Source organism: Eubalaena glacialis, chromosome 19, assembly GCF_028564815.1.
Source record: "Eubalaena glacialis isolate mEubGla1 chromosome 19, mEubGla1.1.hap2.+ XY, whole genome shotgun sequence".
Lineage (NCBI taxonomy): Eukaryota > Metazoa > Chordata > Mammalia > Artiodactyla > Balaenidae > Eubalaena > Eubalaena glacialis.
The window spans coordinates 45462026-45468740 of record NC_083734.1 but is presented as its reverse complement, the minus strand read 5'-3'; the positions used below and the strand labels follow the sequence as shown (position 1 = coordinate 45468740).

Here is a 6715-nt window from a genome sequence, read left to right as displayed (position 1 = left end):
AAATAGGTTCTGTAATTTTTCCAGCAGGTGACAGCAGAGAGCTGTGTAAAATTTAATATTTTCTTAAATGAGGAGTGGAAAGCCTCAAGGTGGAGAATTAGAAAGAGCTTTAGTTGTCACAGAACACCTTCAGTTTATAGATGAAGAAACTGAGCTACAAAAGATTACCTGACCTTCCTAAGGCAAAACTCTTCACTAACACAAATTCCTCGAAACACATCAGGCTATGCAAATTTCACTTATAATTACATTATACTCAAAGCAAACAAATTTAATTAGATATGAAAAAATATAATATTTCACATGAAATATTAAGGTATGATAGAAAAGCTTTTGGAGTATTTCCCTTTTTGATTAAACCTTAAAAAAAAAAAAGAGGGGCCATCTGAATGCTTTCTGATGGGAGGCGCACTGACAGGGAAAAAGTACAGACTTGGGAAGCAAGCCTGAATTTGATTCTTCATCCATCTCATTTCTGTTGTCTCACCTTGAATACATTATTCAAGCTTTGTGTTCACTTTTTAAAAATTTCCTTTAAAAAATTATTTTATATATTTAAACAAATTTTTAATTGAAGTATAGTTGATTTACAATGTTGTATTAGTTGCAGGTGTACAGCAAAGTAATTCAGTTATACCTACATACATATCTACTTTTTTTCAGATTCTTTTCCCTTCTAGGTTATTACAAAATATTGAGTATAGTTCCCTGTGCTATACTGTTCACTTTTAAATGGAGTGATAATAAGTATCCCATAGGGTTGTTGCAAGGTTTAAATGAGATCACGCTTGCAATGCGCTTGGCTCATAACATATCAGACACTCAATAAATATTACTTCCTTTTTCTACCCACTCTGGGGCACTCAGAGGTGGAGAAGCTGGGTACTTCCATTAATGGGGCTGCCAGGTAAAATACAGGACATCCAGTTAAATTTTAATTTCAGGTAAATGACAAGTAATTTTTTAGTATGTGTATGTCCCATGCAAAATCTGGGACATACATACACTAAAAAAGTGTCCGTTTTTGCATGTGACATACTCATACTAAAAATTACTTGTTGTTTATCTGAAATTAAAATTAAACTGGGTATCCTGTATTTTTCTTTGCTAAACCTGGCAACCCTAATTTTTAAAGGCTCCTGATTTATTACAAAATGAAGAAACACCAAAGCAGTGTTATACAATTAGTGGTAAATTTTAACATATTTATATTTAATAAGTTAGAATGCCAAACCAAGAAATATATTGCAATATAGCTGCTTGTCAGAAGATAATGGTGGGACTTATAATAAATATCAACTCACAGGGCACTACAGGAATCATGGTCTGGTATTGGGACATGCACTTCAAACTACATAACAAATGTCTTTTGAAAATCTTTTTTGTGTGCCTTTGAGACTATTGTAATCTCATTTGGAGATGAGGTCAAAGATCTAAATTTGGGGTTCTTTGTGGCTATGAGGGCTCTGCCAAACAGCCCTCTGGGCCCCCATAATTAGCCTTACTCTCTTTCTAATATAATAGTGGAGATGCTTGGTACTGTATCCTGGAAAAATGTTTCCTTTGTCAAAAATGACAGGATCTTTTATGTGGTTGTATTTTATATATTATTTCTTTGTTGATGTTGGGGAAAAAGGCAGAGAAAGCTAACGGGATGAATGCAGCCAAGGGACATAGTGGCCCAATTTCTACCCTGCAAGGAACTGGAGGAGCTGCAGCAAAACTTTAATATACCCCAAAGGAGGGCACGTTCTCCTTTTAATCACTTGCATAAAGGAGAGTTTTGGTTTATTATATACTAAAGTTGTCTGTTCATCACATCACAAGTACTTCTTTAGACCACGGAACCACAAAGGTATTAGGAAAGAAGTAGCCTAGACAAATCTAATTAAGTAGCTGGCCTCAGTGTTTGACACTGTGCCAGACTTACAAATAAAGCCAAAACTCTAAAATATATATTGTTAGGGATCTCTGTAAAAATTACATTTATTAAACACTGAATAAATTTAAAAGAATATTTGAAAAATATGTGTGAGGATAAAAGAATCATGATGCAACAGACTCCTGTGTATACCTCACCACTCAGTTTTAGGAAACAAAGCAAAACATCATCGTGACCTCTGAAGTCCCCTAGGGTCCCCTCCCAGATCCCTTTCCTTCCCTCTCCCTCAGAGGGAACCATTATCTTGAATTTGTGTTTATAAATTCCCTTGCTTTTCATTACAGGTTTACCACATACATTTATTTTCCTTATATTTATGTGTATATATGTGCTTAAAATTTTAAGAGAAATATGGCATGCATACAAAATCAGGTGTGAAAATATATATGTTTAGTTTAAACAACAACAATGAATACCTGTGAATCTACTACCAGGCCAAGATAGAACATTGTCAAGACCCATGCCTACTTCTCTCCAATTGCATGTCCTCTCGTCCTCCCAGAGATGAATATTATCTGGAATTTTGGATTAACCATTTTTTGTTGTGGTAAAATACACATGATATTTACCATTTTAACTATCTTTATGTGTACAGTGCAGTGGCATCAAGTTCATTCATGTTATTGTGCCACATCACCACCATCCATCTCCAGAACTTTTTTATCTTCCAACTGAAACTCTGTACTCATTAATACTAACTCTTCATTCCCTCCTCCCCACCCCAGATCCTGGAAGCCATGATTCCACTTCCTCTGTGAATTTTACGACTCTGGTGCCTTATATAAGTGGAATCACACATTATTTGTCCTTTTGTGTCTGGCTTATTTAATTTAACATAAAGTCTTTGAGCTTCATCCATGTTGTAACATATGTTAGAATTTCCTTCCTCTTAAAAAAAGGTTTAAATTCATCTGTGGAATGGGATTGCATTGAATCTATAGATCTATTTGAGGACATCTGACATTTTTATTAATGCAAATCTTACAGTCTATGAACATAGCAAAGCCCTCTGTTTATTTTGGTATTCTTTAATATCTCTTAATAAAGCTTTATAATTTTTCCCCATAGAGATCTGGTGCACCTTTTGTTAGATTTATTCCTGGGTACTTCATATTTTTAATCTATTAGTAGCTGGTGTATAGAAATGCGCTTGATTTTCATTTATTGATTTTGTTTCTAATACACTTGCTTGCTAAATTCTCTCTTTTTTAAATATAAATTTATTTATTTTATTTATTTTTGGCTGCATTGGGTCTTCGTTGCTGCACACAGGCTTTCTCTAGTTGCGGCAAGCTAGGGCTACTCTTCGTTGCGGTACCCGAGCTTCGCATTGTGGTAGCTTCTCTTGTTGCGGAGCACGGGCTCTAGGCGTGCGGGCTTCAGTAGTTGTGGCACGCGGGCTCAGTAGTTGTGGCTCGCAGGCTTAGTTGCTCCGCGGCTTGTGGGATCTTCCCAAGGGCTTGAACCCTTGTCTCCTGAATTGGCAGGCAGATTTTTAACCATTGCGCCACCAGGGAAGCCCTCACCATTATGTTTGCTAATAGTTTTTCTTTTTTAAAATCATGTATGTATGTTCAATTTTGTCAAAGACTTTTTCCCCTTACTCAGCTAATGTGGTACATTTCATTATTTGGTTTTCCTTTTTCATAACTTTGCATTGTGAAAAATTTCCAATGTACATAAAAGTTGAAAGGATAGTACAGTGAACACACGTATACCTATGATTTAGGCACAAAAATTGTGAACATTTTACTATTTTTGCTTTATCTATGTATATATAAATAATATATACATTTTTTGAGTGGGCTATATATTTTTTTATTTATATATACTTTTTTTGAGTGGGCTGTATATTTTTTTCTTTCTTTTTTATTTATATATACTTTTTTTGAGTGGGCTGTATATTTTTTTCTTTCTTTTTTATTTTTTTATTTATATATACTTTTTTTGAGTGGGCTGTATATTTTTTTCTTTCTTTTTTTTGAGTATATTTATATATACTTTTTTTGAGTGGGCTGTATATTTTTTTCTTTCTTTTCTTTTGATAACTTTGAGTCCACACATTTTATTTTATTATTTATTTATTTATTTTTGACCATGTCACACTGCTTCTGGTGTCTTAATTCCCCGACCAGGGATTGAACCCAGGTCCTGGGCAGTGAGACCGCTGAGTCCTAAACACTGGACCGCCAGGGAATTCCCTGTATGTTTTTTTTTCTTAACCATTTAAAGATAACCTGCAAATATGATGACATACTTCAGTATGCAGCTCATAAATATAAGGACTTTTTCCTATTAAAACGTAATATGTTATACCTAGGAAAATGAATAATTAATTGACTTCTTAATATTCAGTCTACAAGACATTCCTGGAGTAAATCCAACTTAGGAATAGTATATTATCCTTTTAAACACTGTTGAATTCAGTTTGCTAATAGTTTACTTAGGATATTTGCACCTATGTTCGTGAGTGAACTTGGTATATCATTTTCCTTTCTGTGCTGTCCTTGTAATGTTTTGGAATGTTGCTTTGGCATTGTTTTTAATTTAATTTAATTAATTAAATTTAAATTTATATTAATTTAATGTGTCCATTAAATTAAGCTTGGTAATTGTGCTATTCAAATTTCATAAATCCTTACTGATTTTGTTTTCTTTTGTTGCCTGCTTGGTTTATTGATCACTTGAGGATATTACTGTCTCCCGTTATGATGATGGATTTTTCAGTCGTGTCTTTTAGTCTGTCAGTTTTTGTAGTATAGTTTTCATCATTATGTAGTGAACTTTTCGTATCTAATAATATTTTTTGCTTTCAAGTACATTTTATCTTGTTACTTTGTTACTTACGTAGTTATGTCAGCTTTCTTTTACTTAGTATTTGCTTAGTGTGTCTTTTCCATTCTTTTGATTTCAACCTTTCTGTATCCTTATATTCTAGATGGGTTTTTAAAAGAGTGTATAGAGCTGGATTTTTCACTGCTCTGACAAGCTTTTAACTGCAGCATCTATTGCATTATACTTATTGCAATTACTGATTTTTTTTTTAGCTATTTGGTTCCCCTTTTTATGATTATTTTTTCTCAACTTTGTTTTGATTGCTAACTTTTTATCACTACATTCCCCCCCCCATTAGTTTAGAAGCTAAATATTTTATTCCTAGACTTTTAGTGCTTGATCTAAAAATTTGTTATGAGTACTTAACTCATCAAAGTCCAAAGTAAATCATTACCCTTTTGCCTTTTCCAAACACTGTGAGAACCTGAAAACACTTTAATTCCAATCACCCACTTTCTGACTTACGTTACTGGGTTGTATATTTTAGTTCTACCTTAATTGAGGTTGGGTTTCGTTGTTTTGTTTGTTTGTTTGTTTTGGGTTTTTTTCCTGTACAGTTTTTCTTATGCACAGAGCAGGGAGGGGCCTCAGTTTCTTGGCAACTGCTTTCCTCATGGTGGCCAGGACATTGCTCAGTTCTCTTGCTTTCCTCTTGGCACAGATATGTGTCCCTAATGTTTTCTGGATAAACTTGAGGGCCTGCTTGTCCTTGGAGACCTTGAACATCGCCGTGTCATGTTGCTCATTTAGGGCAAAGCTGCACACCCCTTGGATCACGTCCTGAGGGAACTCGGTGTGCTTGATGAGGTGCCCAAGGCCACAGCTGTGTCTTGGCTGGGTCATGATCTTGGTCACCTTCTGGCCCTTGTTGAGCCCATGGCCACAGGGTAGCACAGAGCCATGGTTAGACCTATACTGCGGTCCCTGGGGCCAGATGGCAGCAGATACCCTTTTGTTAGTTTTTTAATGCCTTAGAAACTTACTATAGTTTTATGTAGTCAATAGATTAGATAAAATAGATAGTCCCTATGTGGTTAATTATTTTACCTTTTACCGCTCTACCCTCCTTTTCGTTTGTTTGAGATTCCTTCTTTTTCACCTTCGTTCTTTATAGATTTTCAGTGGGTATAGAATTCTAAGTTGATTGTAATTTCCTCTCAACACATTGAAAGTATTGTTTCATTACCTTCTTATTTTATTTTTAAATTTTTGGCTGTGTTGGGTCTTTGTTGCTGCACGTGGGCTTTCTCTAGTTGCGGCAAGCGGAGGCTACTCTTGTTTGCAGTGCGCGGGCTTATTGCGGTGGCTTCTCTTGTTGCAGAGCACGGGCTCCAGGCACTCAGGTTTCAGTAGTTGTGGTGCATGGGCTTAATTGCTCTGAGGCATGTGGGATCTTCCCGGACCAGGGCTTGAACCCATGTCCCCTGCATTGGCAGGCAGATTCTTAACCACTGCGCCACCAGGGAAGTCCTGTTCCGTTATCTTCTTACCTTTATTGTTGCTCTTAAGAAGTTGGCTATCAGTCTAACGTTGCAGCTTTGAAGTTATCTGACCTTTCTCTCTGCTTTTACGATCTAGTCTGTCTTTGGTGTTCTGCAATTTTATTATCATGTGTTGGATTGGAAATCTCCTTTTATTTCTATTAGAAATTCAGTGGGGGCTTCCCTGGTGGCACAGTAGTTAAGAATCCACCTGCTAATGCAGGGGACATGGGTTCGAGCCCTGGTTCGGGAAGATCACATGTGCCGTGGAGCAACTAAGCCTGTGTGCCACAACTACTTAGCCTGCGCTCTAGAGCCCGTGAGCCACAACTACTGAAGACGGCGCACCTAGAGCCCATGCTCCTCAACAAGAGAAGGCACTGCAATGAGAAGGCCGCACACTGCCATGAAGAGTAGCCCCCACTCGCCACAACTAGAGAAAGCCCGCGCGCAGCAA

The 6715-nt window shown here is 36.5% G+C and overlaps 1 pseudogene; it reads right to left on the bottom strand.

Moving 5' to 3' along the window:
* Nucleotides 1–1409: 1409 nt before the first annotated feature.
* On the bottom strand, nt 1410–5679 carry LOC133080852 (large ribosomal subunit protein eL36-like; annotated as a pseudogene).
* Between the last annotated feature and the right edge of the window lie 1036 nt (nt 5680–6715).